We start from the raw sequence: 21,933 nt of genomic DNA, 5'->3' as shown, positions 1-21,933 counted from the left end.
TGAACTAAATGGGTTTTATTCTATAAAAAAAAAGAAAACGACGTGGGGGCGGTGGGCAAGTAATGTCATCGGTGTGTGTCCGAACGACGTATAACACCGACTACTGCGGCAAGTCTAGAGTGAATCTTGGGTTGGCTTTCACCCACTTGCGAGCACCCCACCTAACCGCGGTCAGGGGGCTTGTGCTTCTGGTGTTGTTGAGCCGCCGAGAAGGGGCCAATTTTGAATCGTGTGTTTACAAACCCCAACTGACAAATCCTACTCAGTCTGCCTTTAACTAAGCTGTTTATACTTTTGTAGCCTTTTAATGAAGTAAGTCGAGCCCTATCATTCTGAGGTTGCTAGAGTTATTAGTATATTTTCATAGTTTATGGTTCTTACCCCAGCTGGCAACCAGAAGGTGCACAGTAGTGTTGTTGTTTTAATATTTTGCCGTAGGGATATGTACTTCAATAGCATACTATATTTGCAGGGTCCATCTCAAAGGTAAAAGATGGAGCGATAATGGGAGGGGAGGGAAGCATAGAGGAAAAAATGTGATTGCTAAAGCACTCTAATGTCAAAAGTCTGATAATAGCTATCCTCTGGGTGTCATAAGTGTGGATTGACCTTTAATGTTGGAGCACAATAGTCAAATGAGAACAAAAGGGAAAAGAGGTTTTGTTCTACTTGGATTGATTGGAGGATAATGACCTCATCCTGGTTTCCTACCCAAAGATTTTCCAGAATCCATCGGGCCGTGCTCAGGTGTGAGATCAGACAATTTGCACCCAGGGAAGGATTTAAATTCCATCAGTGCAGGAATAAAGCCATGACAGGGAGAGAAGAGGAAAGAAAAGATCACATATATGTGCATTTTGTTTTCCAACTGGTTTGTGTGTTTCTCTATAGAGCATAGTATGAAATAGTGACACTAAATATTTTCATAATCATAGGCTCATTGTTGTGTTTGTGTTTGTGTCTGTGCGGATGTTTGTGCGGTTTTCAGCATAATAACAAAATGAACTGCTACTTTCCAAAGAGCAGAGTGTGCTCTTGCTATCATGCCCCGGGACTCGCAATAGTTAATTTTTTAAGCTACATTAATTATGCAAAATTGAGGTGGATTTTTTTCTTTTTACTGCTCCCTGTGAAACATTTCAGGCCCTGAATAAGCAACTGATGAGCATTCCACCGTTTGGTAAATAATCCTCCATCTTGTGCTGCAGCTAATGGTGGTAATGATGATGATGATACATGCTAATTGCTGTTTGATATTCACAATCGTTTCTCTTTTTAGCCGTAATTAACATTTTAGTCATGGCATCATTAGAGAGAATGGAGAGAGAAAGGATGTAATTCTTTAAGAATGGGTTTGTCCATTGTGTGTGTAGATATTCAGTACATGGGTGTGTAGTTCTGTGTAGTAATTGTAAGTGTGTTTGTGTGTGGCATCAGATGCTTCTTATTCGTGTGAGAAGAGCTGTGCTTTAGCCACTGGTAATTCGTTTCTGATTTGGCCAGCTAGAAATATTTCTCAGAAAATTAACTGAGCATGAACAGGCTACTGCCGCAAGGCTAAACGGGCTGACCTTCACCGGCTTTAAAAGTCACCTGTGGAGGCTTTATTCATCCCAGCAACCATTTTATAAGGCAGAGATCTCCTCCTCACGATAACTAGTTATAGAATTAAACTATATCTTCTTTACTGATAAATAAGGCTTCATTTGATAATGGTTTATAAAAATCAGTGGCAACAATAACTTCCACACATACACATGCATATGCATGAATATTCATGCAGCAGTTCTCTCACTCCTGCAACACCTCTCTAATGTCCCAGACCTTTGTGCTTCACCCTGAAATATTACCCTTAGGGAAAATGATTCAGATGACACACAAACACACACAGCAGGAGGGAGCTGGAGATGACTGTTGAGAGCGAATAGTTTAACATGAGGCCAGAATTTTGCTTTTGGCTGTGTCACTTTGACTGTGAGAGGAAGATGAGGCGAGAGGAGAAAGAGGGAGGTGCACAGGGATTACACTGATTTTTTCTCAACCTTCTCTTTTCTTGTATTCCTCCTTTCTTCTTTGACTATTTCTTGCTCTTCACTTCCCTTTCTTTTTCTCCCTTTCATGTCCTGTTTTGTGTCTTTTCGTCCCTTCGCCCCCCCTACCATTCTTCCCTCTCTTCCTTTTTTTTACACTGCAGTATTCCTCCCCTCTTGCTCATCATGGTCACCAAGGTACCAGCCAGTTGACTGTTTACAACTTCACCCATAGGTCTCTCAGTCTGTGGTGTGTGTGTGTGTGTGTGCGTGCGTGCACGTACAAGGGCCAATAGAGGGAGGGACACATAGAGGAAGCGAGAGAGGGAATGGGAACAGTGGGGAAAATATCTGTACGCCATAAACTATATCTAATTGGTCTCAAGGAGAGTGAGAGCCAAAGACAGGGAGAGGGGGAGAGGTAAAGAGACACAATGGGAAGGACCGCATCTGACAAAATCTGCTTTGTTAACTGCTACATCAAAGGCCCCGCAGAAGTCCTGTGATTTGGTTTTATTATTCAACAGTAATACAGCATCTCCTGAAACAAAAGAACACCTCAAAGAGCAATTTTGACAGAAAAAAAAATGAAACAGTTGTTCCCAGAATTAGCTTTAAGATGTGCAGCAGGAATACAGAAAAATAGATAAAAAAAAGTCACGAGTCCCACATGCATACATAATAACCTCAGCTTAGTGTTGTGAGCCAGCATTAATATTGGCAAAAGGCTGTGATTGTTTACTTTGAAAAAAGAGGCAGAAATGGAGAACATAAATGTATATAATGCTAACTTTACAAGCAACCATCGGGTACAAAGGCTATAAAAGGTGAATATACAGTAAACTCAATCAGAACAAGGTCAGACTACAGTCACTACGTGACCAAAAGTTGAACATACTTTAAAGAGCAATAAACAATACTGAGGGAGAGAAGTGTACAGTCAAGTAATCTTTGGTCTACGGCTGTCAAAGTTAATGTGATAATAATGCATTAACACACATTTGTTTTAAGGACACAAATTTCTTTAATGCATTGATGCAACTTGCGATTTTTAGGTTGTAGCGGGCTCAGTTGTTAAGCTAGAGTGAAGATACTGGCATCATATGGAACTAAAAAACCTAAGCATATCATACTAGCGTGTCGTGAAAGAGGCTAAATAAAACTTCAAACTTATGCAAAATTTTGGCGAGAAAAACTTGCATGGACATTTTCAAAGGAGTCCCTTGACCTCTGACCTCAAGATCAGTGAATGTAAATGGGTTCTATGGGTACCCACGAGTCTCCCCTTTACAGACATGCCCACTTTATGATAATCACATGCAGTTTTTGGGCAAGTCATAGTCAAGTCAGCACACTGACTCACTTACAGCTGTTAATGCCTGTTGGGCTTGAGTTTGCCATGTTATGATTTGAGCATATTTTTTAAGCTAAATGCAGTACCTGTGAGGGTTTCTGGACAATATCCAGTATTTCCAATAATAAATATATACATACATTTGCATAAAGCAAGCATAGTTGCTGCCTCCCATGTTGATAAGAGTATTAAATACTTGACAAATCTCCCTTTATGGTACATTTTAAACAGATAAATATGTGCGATTAATTTGCAATTAGCTATGGACAATCGTGAATAATCTCAATTATATATTTTAATCGATTGACAGCCCCACTTTGGTCCAAAAATAATAAATAAGCTACAGAAAATCCAGTTTGGGATTTACAGGTAGCACACAGGTAGACACCATTCCTGCCGTGTTGAATACCAACTTTATCTCAAAAACATGCAGTGGCGGTGGCCAATGGGAGGGACCATCTATCAGCACCCAATTGTCCTTGATGTTGTTTAGAACTTGACTTCTGGTTTTGGTCACACCTGTCTTCTTTTGAAAGCAGACTGCATCTCCATTGCTGCCAACACAAATATGATTTGGGTATTACACCGGTGAAAACAGACAGTGAGAGATGCAGGGATATGGGGAAGAGAATTTTACAGTTAGAGTTAAAGGAATGTGTGTAGAGAGGAAGATGTGGGAGAGAGGATATGATTTAAAGAGGATGTGAAATGTTTCCTAAGGAGATTAATTCTCAACTTCAATTGGGTTACTCTCTTGGCCCTGGCTGAGGTGGGAAGGTCATTCCAATATTTTTCAGAGCCAGGAGGGAGAATAGTCAAGGCTGGGCTGAGTGATTACCAGGTCACATTATTAGGAGAGTGCAGGGCATTGACTGGCTGGTATGCAGAGCCCGGACAGACCATGGCCTGGAGGGATGCGGATGTGCACTCATTTGCAGTCTCGTACACCAGGTTTTAGATTTGAAATGAGCCACCACAGGCAGTCAGTGTGGGGAGAGCAGGATGAGGGTGACATGCAAGAATTCAGGAGGACAGAAAACAAGACTGCCTGCAGCAGTTTGGATGAGTTGTAGAGAGTGTGGTCAGAATAAAGTTGCTGTACCTCAGATAGAAGTGTCAACAAGCTGAGCAGAACTGCTGATAAGGAAGTGCCTATTTCGTTCAGTGTTGTGGAGGATTTTAAACCAGCAGGAACAGAAGAATGTGTTTGAAAGCGAAAAAAAAAGCCTTTTGTAAGATGGACACATTCATACATGGCGTGGAAAGAAAGTGTTATTCATCGTCAAAGATGATAATGCTGCTCAAATTACAGCTTGTAAAGTGGATTAAACATCATTTTGTTACGGCTATTGGAAACAGAATTAAACCAAAGGCAAATCAAATTGACCATTTGTTACTGTGTTTGAGTCATCTGGACAATTATATTGAATAGTCCAAGTAAATTCAGTAATGATGCAATTAATTTGTGATCCATTTCATTTTAAAAACAAATCTTAAAAAAAAAAACATAATTCTAAGAAGAAAGAAAGAGAAATTGAGAATGAGAAATTGCAGTAAAAGTAGGGGAAAGATAATTTAGCAGTTCAAAGAAAAACGTCTTGCTGTGGAGAGAGGTTTCTGGGCCAGTTTTACACAGAAAGCTCAGTGTCTGAGATGCCCTCAGGTGTTGTTCAGGCAGCGTGTTCCACAGCCAGAGAGCATCTGCACAGATTACATTTGAAAACTGCAACAACCACGACACTCCTCTTTTAGTGTGTTTTTTTTTTTTTTGGGTGCCAAGCTGCACTCTGAGAGAGAAGAAAGCTAAAGTGGACACAGTTATCAAATGGACTGTGAACTCTGCTGTAATTGAAATGTGCAAACAGGCGACAGAAGCTGGCAGTCAAAGGAGGTGCTGACGTGTAACCTGTGTAGGAGGGAGACAGGGACTGTTACGCAAGTCAGACTTGTTGGAAAAACTAAGAGAGACAGAGTGCGAGAGCAAACACGTTGCCCCGTTCCTCCATCCCATTTCCTGTCTCGATACCTCCCTGTCTCCCTCTATCTGTCTCGCCATCGCTCCATTTCCAATTGGCCCCGTCCTGACTCGGGACTAAGTTTTGCCAGCGGTGTTTGAGCTAAAGTAGAACAGTCAAAAACAAAACTCTGGTGTCACACTGAATATTCGTCTTTCACAAATCTTTCCCAGACGCTCTCTCTCTGTCTCTCGCTTTTATGGTGTTCTCCCCTAATTAATGTCCTAACCAGTAGGGGAGGGGAAAGACGCTGTGGAGAAACAGACTGTGTTTTCGTGGGTGTGTGCGCATACGCGTGTGTTATCTTAGCATGCAGCCCCACTGTCAGCATGAGGGCTGCTGTCTCTCAATTAGAGCTAACTTTGTGGGAAATGCATATGCAGTCACACAGACGCATTATGTGTTTTCACTGTACGAAAAAATATTGCGCAGACACACAAACACACATGGAATCAGGGCCATAGGCCATCATCAACACTTTCATCTTTCCATCTGCTGCTCCAAACATCTCCCCCTCTTTCTACCTCTCTTTTTTATTTCTCTCACACACTTTGCACCTCCTTTTTTCCCCCGCTGCCCCCTACTGTGCAAATATCTGTCTGTATGAGTGAATATGACTGTGTAAGAGAGAGAAAGAGTGTGTGTTCTTTTCACAGCCTTGTTGTGGCGCCATATAGAAGAAAACCCGATTGCTTCTCTGTGTCCTCCCTCCCTCCTTTTGTCTTTCATCCCTCCATCCCTCAGTTCTCTCCATTCTCCTATTCTTTCGACTTACTGCTGAGTTTTCTCGATGTGTTCACATTCAGCACTCCCCATTCCCCCTCTCTCTTCCTCTATGCGTCCCTCCCTCCATCATTATCTCTGCTTCTGCTGCGCCATACTGCTGGGAAGCCAACGTTATCATCATTTTCCTGCTCTCTTCTTCTCTCTTTCTCCCTCTCTTCCTCTCTTCATGACTCCCTCTAATCCATTATCCCTCTCTAACGACTGTGTTGTGCTGCTGTGAAGTGGACCCAACTTTAGGACGGCCGTCCCTCCTGACTGTGCCCCGCTATCGCTCCATCTATCCTCCCTGTTTTCTACTTTCTGTCCCTCTCACAGTCTCGTTCTGGCTACAGAGATGTGCCACTGTGAAAAGAGACCATCTCTCAGCAGTTCCATTAAATGCATGGCTCTCTCTTGCTCTTTCTTCCACTCTGTGCTCTCTTGTTTCTGTCACAGTTGCTTCCTTTCCTTTCCCCCTTTTCTCTCCATTCCCAAAGATTTCACTTGCCCTCCCTGTCCACTACTTTCTTCCCTCTTACATGTGATAAGGTCCAGCTGTTAGTAGTTCAGCCACATCCCGTTTAGACCTGCTTTCATCCCTTCTGCCCTCCATACACCGATCCATCCAATCACCATAACCCCATCCTCCTGCGGTGGCGGAAAGTAACTAACTAGTAGAAAGAGTATTTTCATTAATTTTTACAAAACAGAAAAATATTGAACTTACTCATACTCAAACATACTCATTAATTATGATGCATTATTATGGATTGAACGACCCAACCGTCAATAAGATTGCGTATGTTTGAAAATTAGTAAATATAATACTGTTTATGATAATATAAACAATATGTTTAAGAACAGGACTGGCCAGCTATCCAGCCATGTCCTTGTCCTGTAAATCAATATCAGAAGTTTCAGGAACAAATGAGAGGCTATGTGTAACGTTACTGTCGGCCATAGCCTGAAGTAGCGAGTTGGATAGTGAATGGGATGTGAGATGATCGCTTATGTGATACAAATTAAGTTCAGTTGGGCAGTGTAAACTCATTTCTTGCAGCTTGTGTGTTACAGTCACCAACCTGTGGTGTTCAGAGGATGACGCACTAAAGGACTAACGTTATACTCAGCGTTGTAAATAAAATATTCTGATTTTTTTGTAGCTAGCGAAATAAATTAGAACAGTGAACAAACTGGAACTACTCAGTGGGTGTGCATTATCTGGAATTAATGGACACCCTGCAGCCAATCAGATTAGAGTATTCACCCAGACCATAGTATAATATAATATAATAATGTAACACTTCGACACAGAGCTATTCTGTAAGTACAATTTGCTGAAAGTGCTTCTGAACCTTTACCTATAATTTTGAATACAGGACTTTTAGTGGTTTTACTTTTACTTACACCTGCCATGACTGATTTGTCACTTGGGGGCAGTGGCAATAAGTTTTAAAAATAACACTAACATATCATCACCCTTTAAGTTGATATGGTGAACTTGTTAGCAAACAGTTGCTTATGTACACATACCGCAGATACGAAGGGCATTCAAATTTATTTGGAGACGTGTTTGTGTCCTCCTGATAAACTTAAGTCCAATATTCAGTCTCCTTTTAGCTCCACTTGGGTCTCCACCAACTCCTAAGGGAAAAATTTGGCACTTTAGCTGGTGCCGGTGTTTTAGATCAGAATTCCTTTATTGTCATTGTACAGGTACAACGAAATTGAGTTTGCAAGTTCAGAGTTGAAATTGAGTTTGTTGAGCAGCTTTATCAAATGTGGGGTTTTTAAAGCTTTTTTGCTGAACATTGCTGCGGCCAAAAGTGGTGCAATGAGAGTGGCGAGAGTGAACCAAAACAATAAAGTTTTGAAAAAACAATGAGTAAAAAAATGCTACAAAGCTCAATAGAGCTGAGGGGAACTGCAGAGTCCGGTGTCTCTGTGCATTTGTCACTATGAGCAACTCCTTTCACTTCCAAAGAGTGAAGTGATCCATTGTTAATATAGGAATATTGATTATTGTTACTTTAAGTTAAGAATCTGAATACTTCCTCCACTACTTGCCCCCTACATCTCCAGTTCAATTTCAATCATCAATATGGTGACACATCAAATGGCCAAAATATGATTACAAATTCTAGAAGATGTGAATATTTACGACTCAAAAGATGGATTATGGGTGATTTAACACATTTCTACACTCGCTAAAATAATGGCGAACATGACATTTTACAGATTCAAAACACATAACAAAGTGATGTTCAAGTCCTTGTACTAAGAGGCACGTTAAGCTATTGGGAAATGGAAATATGCCTCCCGTCTGTGCTTTGGTTCACGTCATAGGAGAACAGATTTGGCCTTCAACTTTAATTACCTTGCTTCTCTCCCGCTGATGGAGCTGCAGTCACCAGCTCAAATATAGGTTTCATATTACCCAGCATAATTGCCTTATACATGTAAGGGTGTAATGTATGTGTTGACTCTCACATGCTGTTAATGCTCTCACTCACTTTATCGTTTTCTCTCTCTCTCTCTCTCTACATTAAATGTTTAATCATGTTGGTTAAATTGCATGGACGAAATGTCTCCTACTGTTCTACTACGGTAAATGTTACATTCAGTTAGGAACTGCAAACAGAGAGATGGGGACATACAGACCACAAACACACGCAGAGTGAAAGATCTTTACATTAATACATACATAAACATAAACAGATTGTTGTGATGTTGTCGGAAGCTCCCATAAAATAACCATTTGTCCAAGCAACTCTGAAGCGCACTGAATTTTCTGGTCTTGTTCCACCCAGATTCTTTCACCAGGGAGTCTGAGAAGCTGCAGCTAGCAGGGACAGTAATGAGGAGGGTGGCTTAATTGTAATACAAGCATATTTATTTTTGGGCTCTCTGTTGGTAACTGCCTCAGATAAACAGACCAAGTGAATTCCCTTTATTTCCCAGTGAATGTGCTGTAAAGGTCAGGCTTTGAGCAGAAGGCAACTGGAATAAACAATAGATTTAATTGCTTATTGATGGATGTTTTGCGCACAGTAACTTTTTCTCCGAATTTTAATTAATGTTAAATTGTTTTGGGGTATCTCACGGGTACATGTAGAAACTTGTGTCTGAAAACAAAAAATAATATTTGTAGTAATTGCAGCTCTACCGACTCAGGATCAATAAGACATTTAGAATGATGCAACTTTCAACTAGCAGGAGAGATAAAGAATAGATCTACTGGTTCATTTTGTTCATCAACAGAAGGCATAGCAATAAATGAAGTTCTGATTTCCCTCAATAACCCTCAGTGAATCCAGATAATTGCAGGATTTATGTGATAATTTGTGTTGACAAAGCAGCTCAGCATAACGCCAAAAAACCTTAAGCCGGATAGAAGGAAAAAGAGAGGCAGAATACAAGACAGGTCAGTCAAAAGAGATAAAACAGCGGGAGAGCAGAGTGCTGCACACCTTGTTAGACACCTTGTTAGTGTTCAGTCAGTCATTATAGTGGCTGCTGAGGCAGGACTATATAATAATGGAGAAGGTTGGAAAGAAAGACAGAATAGCTTAAATTTTCACAGTGTCCACACCAACATGAGAGCTGCCGTTATGGCTGGAAATAAATACACTGCAATGTAGAGGGAGGACAAGGGAGGCAAGGAGGTGGATATAAAGGGCCAGAAACAATGGTGTGGGCAAGAAAAAGCCAGAACACATGATAACGTACTGCTGTACCTCATTACATCAGTGTCGGTGAGCACAGATGGGTCAAACTGACAGTTCAAAGGCACAACATGTGATTCAAATGCAAATAAGGATTAACATCATTTGATGTTAATGAAATCTGATTGACAAATCTGAATGTGGTCAGATAGTTTGAGCTGGTAATGTGTGAAAGTCAGTTTCTGTTTTCCAGTGTTTCTATAGTCATCAAATGTTTCCCTGTCTTGAGTGACACCAAGTTAGTATCTATAAATGCCAGGGCAATTGTCTCCATTCGTCCATGTTGGGACACGTATTTATTACATACATCCATCAGCAGGGGTGGGAATCACCAGAAGCCCCACAATACAATATTATCATGATACTTAAGTCACAATACGACCTTATTGCTAATTTAAACATTTTGTGATATGCGATATTGCGATAAGATATATTGTGATTTATTACCTTTTTTCAACTGTAAATTAGTAGGTTTGTCAACATCTGTTTGATCGAATAAGATACAGTTTTCACTCTGTTCATCTCAGAGTTTTCATTCACATATCTTGAGGTCAGAGGTCAAGGGACCACTTTGAGTTTTTCCTCATCAAAATTTAGCGTAACTTTGGAGCATTATTTAGCGCTCTTTCCGACAAGCTAACATGACATGGTTGGTACCACTGGATACCTTGGGTTTTCTGGTGTTTTTTGATGTTTTTATGTTATGATAAAATATGTTCACTCTATCGTAAAGACTGAGATTGATACTTGACATCCATGTATTGATAGAATATTGCCACGCAAATATATTGCGATGCTTTGCTGTATTTTTTTTTCCCCCACCCCTATCTGTCAGTCTGAACTGGTTTATCGTTGTCACTTTGTACAGTGAAAATTAGCATCTGGCTCCTATATCAACCACATGATTGTTTTTTTTGTTTTTTTTCAAGTGTTTGAGAAAAACATTTAAGAGATTTTTTTTTTTTTTGCTACTACGATTATTCCAATACAGCTAATCTCTACGGTATGATGGTTGAACTATAACCACATTTAATTTTGGAAGAGGTTGCACAATACGTCATATGAACTTGTTCTTTTGAGCAAAGCCAACGCTAAGGATGGGGCTGATAATTAAAATTTTACTAGTTGGGGATAATTTAAATCAATTGACTATGCACATATGAAATCAAAAACTAAAGTTTCCGTACAGCACTTTAATTTCTTTAAGTGTTGTGGTTGACAGTCTCATCTTCTCATCTAGTCAACATATCTGTATTCAGCAAGAGCCTGGGTCACAGAATGTTTTTTTTTCCTGGTTACAGTTAAAGAGGAGCGCTAATATTTCTTCCCTAGCAAAGAAAAGTTGTATGAGAAGCCAACTAATGTTGTTTTGAATAAGAAACAAATTGTGCTCAACTAACACTAGAACTGCTGGTAGACTACTGTATATAACATTTATAATTACGATAATGAAGTCTTATTTTTTCAATTACTCACACTTTACACAAACATTTCTGAGGATTGTACCAAGTAGCACAAATAAGTTTTTCTTTTTCTGGTCGTTTTTAAAGAGCCTCATCTTTTAATTTTTTCTTTGTTTTTATGCCTCCGTGCCAGCAATAGCTGTATGTACGTTCATCTGATCCATTCTCATGAACGCGATATGTCCACTTGGACTCAAGGATGAATGGATTTGATTTTGGTGGTCAAATGTCAAGGTCACAGTGACCTTACGTTCGTCCCGTTCTCGTGAACGCGATATCTCAGGAGCGCCTGGGGGGAATTTCTTCAAATTTGGCACAAAGGACTCAAGGATGAACTGATTAGAATTTGGTGGTCAAAAGTCACTGTGATCTCACAAATCACATTTTTGGCCTTTCATTTGCTAATTATGACATTTCGCACACATGTCCAATAGGATAAAATGATGAAGGGATGACATTTTGGACAGACATGGATGTAAACTGCAACTTGACTGCTTGGCGTAAGCATACAACCACGAGGCGGTAATTGTAGTTAGTAGTAAACAACATTTTGTTGTTTTCTCTAATTGCTGCAGTGACTAACCGCACTGTAAGATAATAACAGCTTATTTTTGCTGCAAATCCAAATGGAATAAATTTGAAAATGAGGGTTAATTGATGGAATATAATGTATAACATTCTCTTAACTACTTCAATTGAATTATAGGGCCAGTTTGTCTCAGGGCCATAGAACAGTAGATGGATGTGGTGTGTGTGAGATACCACCAGCTATGCGACGAGTGTGTGGGCACTCACCAGCAATACGTTGCCTTTGAGGGGAAAGGGAGGGTGGGAGCATGGCAAATTGCATGTTATTGGTCTCCATTATAGAATCAACAGAAACTGAGTGGAAAGTAGTATTTAGAAGCGGGGTTTTTTTTAGACAGCATCAGAGAGAGCACTTGTTAAAACTATTCTCTGAGGTCTTGCCCAGCTCAATTCTTTTTCACATTACCTCTCTGTTCTCTAGAGATGAGGACCACTTCACTGCCTAATCAAATGCAAAAATGCAATATGCAATTATGCACTCAAACTTAAAATAAAAAAGAAACCAGGCTCACTTTTAGCCAATTGGAGCATTAATTGCTGTCAATGCCGTTATGCCATAATAAATATAGTTTTAAATTCGATGCTCAAAATTCATATCTGCTCTGACGAAATTAATAATGGCTGTGAGACGGACATTAAATGGGTGACGGGAAGGCGGGGGGAGGACAAAGAGACAGGAAACAATGGGAGCAAAAAAGAAAAACTTGTTTGAGAGAGTGAGAGCTCAACTTACTGTGTTCATTCTTTTGCATGTGCTAGTAAAGAGATGCAAACAAAACAGTAACCTGCTCATCAAAGCTTTGCTACATTTTCCACAGGCTACGTTTAAGTGACCCAAAGATACCCTGTTAAAAATTGAGGTCCAGGTAAAAAAAAACCTTATTCTGAAAGATTTCCCTCTTCTGCCTGTGTTTGTAAAGACCTGTGGTGAAAATAGAAAGGCACAAAAACTAGGAAGATACACAAAATCTGGCGTATGCAGTACGTGTGACTTGATGGTTAATTAAAGGGGAAACTCAGAAGGTGCAGATCTGTGCAAATTGGCACAGTGAGTGCGGACATGCTGCCCTTGAGGAAAGGGGGAGGAAGAGCAAGATGAGATGTTGGAGAGGAGTGACAGAGAGAGGGGGGGGGGTTGCGGGTTGCGAGATGTGAAATATTGAGAATGACAGTGTTAAAATTGAATATGAGCGACTCAAACACAATCACTATCAAGCAAAAGAGCTTAGAAACACACTCACAGACTTGAGTATGTGTGCATAGGAAGACACACAATGAAAATTGCTGAGAGAGCCATCTGTCAGAAGTTGCACTCAGAGAGACAGCCGCGGTCTTATTGGTTTGATAGAACAAGACACGGCCTGCATGCAGCCACCTATAATGAGACGACAGTACTGTAGCTGCTTGCTGGATTCACAGTGCATGTGTGGTGGACACACATGCGTTTGTGTACGTGTTTTTTTTTTGGCGAGAAAAAAGGAGATTAGAGAGCCCTGGATCTAATCTGTCTGTCTTTGTATTGTTTGTTTGGTGCCGTACGTGTGAGTTTTCTTATCAGGAAGATTCATAGTTACTGTAGGTTTCAGACACCCACAACACTTGGAATAGTTTTTGTCTAACTTTTTTTTCTTTTACTTCACTCTTTTAAGATGTGCTTTAAGATTCAACATCAGTTTGAGAGGGAAAAAGTATACAGTATTTGTTAACACATGTCTTACAGAATGGGCAGCAGGGCTGCACGATCATGGCCAAAATGGTAATCACGATTATTTTGATCAATATTGAGATCACGATTATCTATCACGATTATTCATTGATTTCAGAAAGAACATATTTTTATTGCACTTTCACATTTAAATAAACAGAGCACTGCTTTCACTTCCATGTCGTGTTCCTGCTAATGTACAAATCGTTCCATCAAAATAAGACTTTAACTAAGGTTCTTCCTCACTTGAATTCAGTGCATTTTCATTTTGCCCGTAGGGTGCACGTTCAGCGGCATGACCGCTCCCCAAAAGTGAAGCTGCTAGTTTAGGAAGCACTTGATTTGATATGCAGCGGAGTTTTTCTATAAGCGGAGCACAAATTTTAGACGTCAATATCATAGTTGATCATGTTCATTGAATTGTGGGAGGCCAAAATCGTGACCGCGATTGATATTCGATTAATTGTGGAGCCCAAGTGGGCGGTAATTTAAAATCCACCACAAAGTTTCCTGTTACTCATGTTTCCCTTTCTCACATGGAGACTATTAGGGTGAAATATTAATGAACAGTTTCATTCATCGCCACTTTTTAAACAACCTTCAAACATTATGAATTGGCTGTACACTGGTGTGTGAAATGTTCTCTCTTTCTGCAGGAAAAGGCCCTTACCAGAGAAATAAGCATATACATACGCAACAGTGACACATACACATGAACATGTTCATACAGACACAGCTTTGACTTCCCTCTGGCTGTTGTAACCCTTATACTATACACAGATTGTATTGATCCATATATAGGAGGCGAGTAGGGAAACACATCCCTGTAAATAAGCTCAAAGAAATTCCTGCTGACGCCATCATTTTTATGCTCCTTTCAACTGTGAAAAGGAAGCAAAAGTGCTGATGAGGCTTGCAGAAAGGAGCAGAGAAGAGGAGAAATGAGAGTTTCTGTAATAAGTCCAATGTCAAGCAATTTCTGCATATGGTATGCACACACACTCACACTCACACACATTCAGAGCAGTGCTCTTACCCCAGCTAGGGCATTAGGAAGTAACCTCACTAAGCCATGCACACATGCAGATGCAGACACACACACTCACAGAGAAGAAGGCCAGGAGTTTATCGCCGGTCTCCACACTTGGCCCAGTGCAGTCTGGAACTTCACCGGCTGCTCCACCTTCATTCATTCCAGGGAATAAGAAAAATCTCTCCAAAGGCCAAAAAAGCAGTCAATTTTAATGAATATTTGCAAACGATGATGCAGCAAGTTGGTCAGAGTGTCTCTGAAGGGCACATAAACACACAAGTAAAGTTAAGTTTATAATAATTTTGATATATAATGATATATTTAGTCAGCGTGACCTGAAATTGAGTAAAACTGGAAGAGAGTACTTTGTATAGAAGGCATGTTGTAAGTCAGTGTAATGTTCTGCAACTTGAACTCACAAAAATCCAAACGTACAAATCAAACTGACTTGGTGTAGGCTTTGTCGCAGCTCGATTGCACAGAGGCTTCTGGAAAGTGTTTTATTGTTTATTCTGCTACAGTTGTAACAAAGGCTGTTGTGTAAAGCTTGCTACAAAACCAGAGGGAAGCAAGCATGCTCAGTCATTTCTAGGATAAAACGACAAAGATAAATCTTAATATCTCGGCTAGTGGTATTCTTTGGCTTAACACTGGGACTCGCAACTGGCCTGTCTTTAAAGGGTAAATGTGTCCTTCCAACTAATGGTGACAACATACGTTTTCCACAAGCTGTGATGTACTGTTGCTCTAGTACCATGCTAAATCACTGCTGTGTCTGGTCACAAATACATCAGACCACACCCAGCTGCGATTTTGTTTGTCAGAGATTTATTAATTTCAACCCATAGACACCGGTGCAGTAACTGTATGTTATTCCGCTTTCTAAAATCTAGTAACCTGATGTATATTTCAGTTATTCCTTCTTTAGAGACAGTGATATGCATGTTTTGGACAACCTTAAAGCGTTTTCGCTAATAACAAATAATCCGTGAACCTGGCCAACCAGCACAAAGCACAATTAGCTTATAATTGCCAATAAGCCATTTCTCTTGGGCTACATGTTTGGCCATAACCCCACACAAATGGCAACCAGCCACCATTACAAGACACTGTAGCATCTCATATTAATAAAGCATCTGCCTAACCTGTTCATATTTAGTCATTACGCCAACATTTCTGCCATGTAATGTCTATGAAAAGCTCCGGCGGCCGCTCCGAGCTCAGCGAGCTGTTGCCTTTTGATTCTGCGGCGAAGAGCAAAACTAAAAGTTGGCAATAGTTTAACTTTTAGTGGCGAAGTGCGGCCAGAGAGTACCCGCAGCCAATCTGTAAACAGAGTCTTGTGACATATTGACCTATGTTAGATAGAATTTCTTCCCGCCTGAAATACACATGAATACTCCTCCCAGGCGCAGAAAACTTTAATTGTTGACGCGAGCCACACTTCACCAGTCCCTGGAGTGTTTTCAGCATTGAGCTTAACATTTCATTTTTCCAGTGTCGGCCAGACAAACACGGCTGACGAGTCAAATCAAAAAACAATTACTGTTATCTCTCTTGTGATATATTCAGAATTAGTCACTCTGTCTGCATAATTGAACTGTTTTGCTGTCTAGTTTAGTCGTTAATAGTTTTGACTTGTATTTACTTTTTATGCCTCCGTGCCGGCGACAGTGCAGCATGATGTTTCAGGGTTGTCCGTCTGTCCCATGCTCTTGAACAAGATATCTCAGGAATGCCAGCAGGTAATTTCCTTCACATTTGGCACAAATGTCCTCTTCTTCACTCAAGGATGAACTGATTAGATTTTGGTCAAAGGTCACTGTGACCTCACAAAACACTTTTTTGGCCATAAACTCAAGAATTCATATGATAATTATGACAATTTCACACAAGCTATGAGTATGTACAAGGTCATACTGTTCTCACAATGAAGAATTTCCCAGAGTAATGTGAGATTTTGAGACATTTCCTTGGAAGGTTTTTATTATTCCATTTTTCATTCATTTTCTCTGACTGGGCTAATGCAATTCATAGGTTCTCTGTCTCCTTTCTATTGGTATTGTGCGTCCTACTTGCACCATACACACACATTTACCCAGATCATTGGTGCGGCTAGAGATGCACAGAAAGAGAGAATATAATTTCTTGATGAATTACATTTGAAAACAGCACAAACGCAGAATCCAACACTTTGTCGGAAAGCAAAAATCACTGCAACAAACTTCAGTGTCTTCCTTCCCTAAGTCTGTGATAGGAGACGCTGTATTCTGAAGTCTGTTTCTGTCTTATGGCTCCAAATACTGGAAACCGGATTGTGTGTGTGCCTGTTTTGGCGAGAGGATGAGTAAGTGTGGTTGTTTGGGTATAGTATGCTGCTGTCTGTGCACCACTGACTTTCCCGCTGTAGTTATTTTCCTAAATAACATCATGATTACAAGCAAAATTTCAAAGCCAACAAGAGAAGGCGAGAGAGAGAAAGCAACAGAGAGAGAGCGAGAGGCCAAAAGCAAACTACCGGAAAAAATCAATTTACAAAGTTGCCTTTTCCAATTAATTTCAATTCTCTGTAAAGAGCCATCAAAACATTCTCTGCTCTCCTTTTTGTCCAGATGTACTGTACTACTTGAACTGTACTATCTTCTATAGGGACAAGGAGGGTGTAATGAAGTAATCTGTTATCTGTTTCCCCTGAATATACACGCACACAGATACACACATGTACTGTATAGGCCTATACAATATGTGGGCATAAGCACAACGAGTCTTCCTGTACTTTGCACACACTGTAACCCTCTCGCAGACATAGCTGGTATCTGCATTGTGAGCACACTCCAAAGCGCAGCTAAGTGGGGGAATAATTTGCATTTCAATCTTTTAATTTGCTCCCTTTTTGTGAAATTGAGCCGACTTCCACGAGCTAACCGCAGTGAGTACAGAACCCCATTTCAGCGTCGCCCCTAAGGGTGGTTCTGTACAATTTGAATATATTTTTTTTCCCAATTGAACTCATAGCTCAAATTCCTATTACACACATTGAACTCTTGTGGATTTTCAACTTCTGTTCTGAAGATGTCGACTCTGCAAAGATAGAGTTAAAGACATATTACACTCAAAATTCAGTATGTTCTCTGGTCTCTGAAGTGCGGAGTGACAGAGAGTTGAAATTCCAAACAGAGAAGAGACAGAAATTCCTCAGAAGAGACTGCAGAACTTTCTTTACCTCTCCAATGCATCTTAAATGAACCAAAATGTGGTATTTGTCAAAATGTGACATGTGTTGTAGCTTCCTTTTAAGCCTTCAAAGTGCACTGTTGTGGTTAAGGTAACATTTTGCCCAGAAAAACAGCAGCCAAATCAAAACACGTTCAGTTTTTCATTTTCTCGTGATAAAAGGTTTTTCATCAAATGTATTAAATATTAATAAAATGACAAAAAAAGTGGCATATTTGAAAGTTCTGCAGTCAAGCAATCAGCATTTCATTTAGTTTTTTTATTTTCTAAATTTAATTGCCAAAAAAGACACAATAGAGTAGAATTTTCTAACTTTTTACAATTACTGTTATCTTTCTTGTCATATAGTTAGAATTAGCCACTCTCTGTCTGTATAATTAAACTGTTTTGTTGCCTTGTTTAGTCAGTAATAGTTTTGACTTCTATTTACTTTTTATGCCTCCAAGCTGGCAACAGAAGTGGCCGGAGGCATAATGTTTGCTGGTTATGCGTCCGTCCGTCTGTCCGTGCGTCCGTACATCCTTAATATTCTCGTTAAAGGGACTGTTTGTAAGAATTAGAAATTGGTTGTAACAGCAACACCTGGACGTATTGGACCTGAGTCTGAACGGCGTAGCCACGCGCGAGTGCGCATGGGACACCGACCAGGATTGATTTATACGTGTGAGAAGTTACAAACAGTCCCTTTAACACAAACGCCTGTAAAGAATTTATTCAAATTTGGCACAAACGTCCACTTGGACTCAAAGATGAGCTGATTAGATTTTGGAGGTCAAAGGTCACTGTGACCTCATGTCCGTCCCATTCTTGTGATATCTCAGGAACACCTTAAACTAATTTCTTCAAATTTGGCACAAACACGCACTTGGACTCAAGGATGAACTGATTAGATTTTAGTGGTCAAAGGTCAAGGTCACTGTGACCTCACAAATCAGGTTTTTGTCCATAACTCACGAATTCATATGCTAATTATGACAATTTCACACAAATGTCTAATAGGATAAAATAATGATGACATTTTGGACAGACATGAATGTAAACTGCAACTTGGCTGGTTGGTGGAGGCATACAACCGCAAGGCTGTAATTCTAGTTTTCATTTTCAACTTTGTTTCGTTTGTTTGATAACTTTGCTGATGCTTAATACCAGGATACCAAACCAGGATATTGTCTTTTTTTTTCAAATATTTTCCTGAATCCAGAGAAAGTGGATCTCTAACCAGTGATAATGCCTCACCCTGTGCTGCTTTTTCACTTGTTTAAACAAAAACAAAAAAATCCCATTTGGAGATTATTGGAAGAGTAATAACTTGTAAAGATGCAGTTTGCAGACACACGCTGGCTTGATTGTGTGTGTACGAGCGAGCAGAGATATTCAATTTGTATTCAGTTTGGGGATTCAGGTCAGATCAGGTACAAGGTAGCAGGTGACTGAGAAGTATAACATCTGTGTCCTGCAGTAATGATGTGGCATGTTTACCCGGCATACAACTAGATCAAACACTCGTGTAACACACACACACACACACACATACGCATACATACCAACACACACATACACGCAGGCCTCATTTAATCCATTTAGATGATCTGTGGTTTGGTCTCCTGGCCAGTTTGGCTGTTTCTCTCTGACCTTCTTCCTCCCCCACACTCAAATTGGCTCTCTCTTCTCTTTGATCATCTCCTGTTTTCAATTCAAGATACTTTATATGCAAAGATATTGAAAGCAAAAATTGTTTTAAAATTAAAATAATTAAGGGTTGGCAATGATCAGTAATGGATACCTGCTTTGACTGGTATTATGCCATTAATATGCTCCTGAAATCAAGCTTCAATCCAAGCTTTTTTGGATATGTTTTTTACTATCACAAAGTTAAACTTTTCTCCCCTTCTTGTTCTTCTTATTTCATATAATTGCACCCAGTCCCCCTGAAATGCAACCTTTATAGTCTTTCACTGTGTATGCATGTGTTTGTCTGCGTGTACATATACTTGTGTATTCAATTGTATGTTACTGTGTTAGTATGTAGAGCACGTCATTACCAACAGAGTCCAGAGCAATTTGTCAACATCAGAGGTGGATCATTGCCAATATGAAATATTAATATGTCATTCATGAATATTAATAACTTTATTGAAGCAATTACCATAATACCAACACTCCTCCAGCACATGTTACACTTAGTACTAAAGGGAAATAAATTATACACTGAATAATATGGATTTATTCTCTTTATGTGAGCTTTACATGCACACACAGATAAATTAAACTGCTTGCCTCTGAGGGTTGCGTCGAGCTCCACACCGCTCAGGGACCACACGTGAGAATTAGCTTTTTTCAGCAACAATGCAGGTGGTGCAATATACTGTATATATTGCACAATGTCCCTGTCGAATAATGAAATGAAATAAATATGTAAATACATTTGAATTATTATATTTATATGAGTCTTTTGTGCACACACAATAAATGTAAGTGCTGCATACTGTGTCAACTGAAATATTGATACAAAAAGTGATAAAAAAAAAAACTATTCTTTGAAAAGTCGATTGCCATATTTGGATGCCAAGTTGTTGATTGCAATTTGTATTTGTTATGCTAAGTGTAATCAAGACCTCTCCTGTCACAATCAACATTTTGGATGACAGTCACATAACAATCAGTTTAAATCTCATTTTATTAAAAGTCCTCTTGCTGTTGGAGAGATAAATGCAATTAGCCAGAAGTTACATGAGCATGAAACATGACAGTTAGACTTCAGTCTAACTTTCACAAAAACATAATCACCCCCTATCAACTTTCTAAGCTGGCAGAATACAGTAGAATATGTAATTAATTGTCTATTTAATGTAAAATGATGAGAAATGTTAGCAAATAGAAAAGGAATAGGTTAATGTGAACACTGCCATTACTTTGCCATTACTTTTCCGCTCCCCTTTTAATCATTACCCTTTTGCCTTCTCACTTATCATATTATGCTGGGTACACTTTACACAAGAATCAAGCTGGTTTTGGGCCCTATTCCCGCCTCCCAAAAATGGACAGCAAAGCCCCAATTTTTCAATGGTTCTAAAGATTATCTTTTCAGATATTCCTGTGGTGTGAAGTACGTTAAGAGTGTTTTTTTACATCCCCCGATTGGCTCAGAAGTCCATCCTGGCCGCACCGATTTCAAATAGTAAATATTAAACATGTTTGATTTACAATCTGATATCCTGTTGAGTCTGGGGAACCACCAGGACAGCCGATGACACAGTCATGTGGGAAAAAGCGATAGGCAATTGAGAACCATGTTGATTGAAGAAGGAAGGACAACAACCGCCGCCATGGCTAATGCATGGACTAAAGCAAAACGCAAAGCATAAAGTAGTAGTAAGATGGACCTCAGAAGTGGAGGACCAACTCGTTAATTTGTGGGCAACAAAAGTGCCCGTCATCTGCCATGTTTGTTTATACTAAAGTAGTGTTTGATTACGAGAGAGTTTGCGAGATTTCCAGGGTTCTTTTTAGTCGGGACACTTGTTGTTCATGAATGAATCTGTTAGTGTGTGGTGTGCTGTTTTTGGCCAAATCGTTGCTCACCACACACTATAGGAACAAAGCTGTTATATTTAACAAAACATGGGGTTTCTCACATTTTCAACATCTGTCAAGATTTGAAAAATCTTTTAGTGTCGGCCAGCCTTTAATCCTTAACTATCTCCAGAAACACACACATAAATTGTTCATACGTAATTTGCTTATCATTCTACAGTTTGTTATTTACTTATATTCCATCATGTTTGGATGATGGTCTAAGGTTCTTTTAGGAAATCAGAGAGCGTACCGGGAAACGAGATACTATTAGGCGCATCTCAGAATCCTAAACTTTTTGCATCTTAGCTCAAAGCCACAACATTACTGGGCTGCTGGATCCTTATAATGGTGGCGCTTGATGGCTTGAAAAAATTGCTAACCACATGGAAAATCCCTCTTCGCTTTGGCTGATAGCCAGCGGTATTAGAGGCGGTACAATGGAGAG

At 39.8% G+C, this 21,933-nt stretch overlaps 1 protein-coding gene across 6 annotated transcripts in view; it reads left to right on the top strand.

Annotated features, from left to right (window-relative positions):
• The window catches only part of grid2 (glutamate receptor, ionotropic, delta 2), a 560,240-nt gene that overhangs the window by 440,583 nt on the left and 97,724 nt on the right, over positions 1–21,933 (top strand). The window lies entirely within an intron of this gene.

This window comes from Sebastes umbrosus, chromosome 8 (genome assembly GCF_015220745.1).
Source record: "Sebastes umbrosus isolate fSebUmb1 chromosome 8, fSebUmb1.pri, whole genome shotgun sequence".
NCBI lineage: Eukaryota > Metazoa > Chordata > Actinopteri > Perciformes > Sebastidae > Sebastes > Sebastes umbrosus.
Note: the sequence above shows the minus strand (reverse complement) of the source record. Positions and strands in the feature narration are given on the sequence as shown.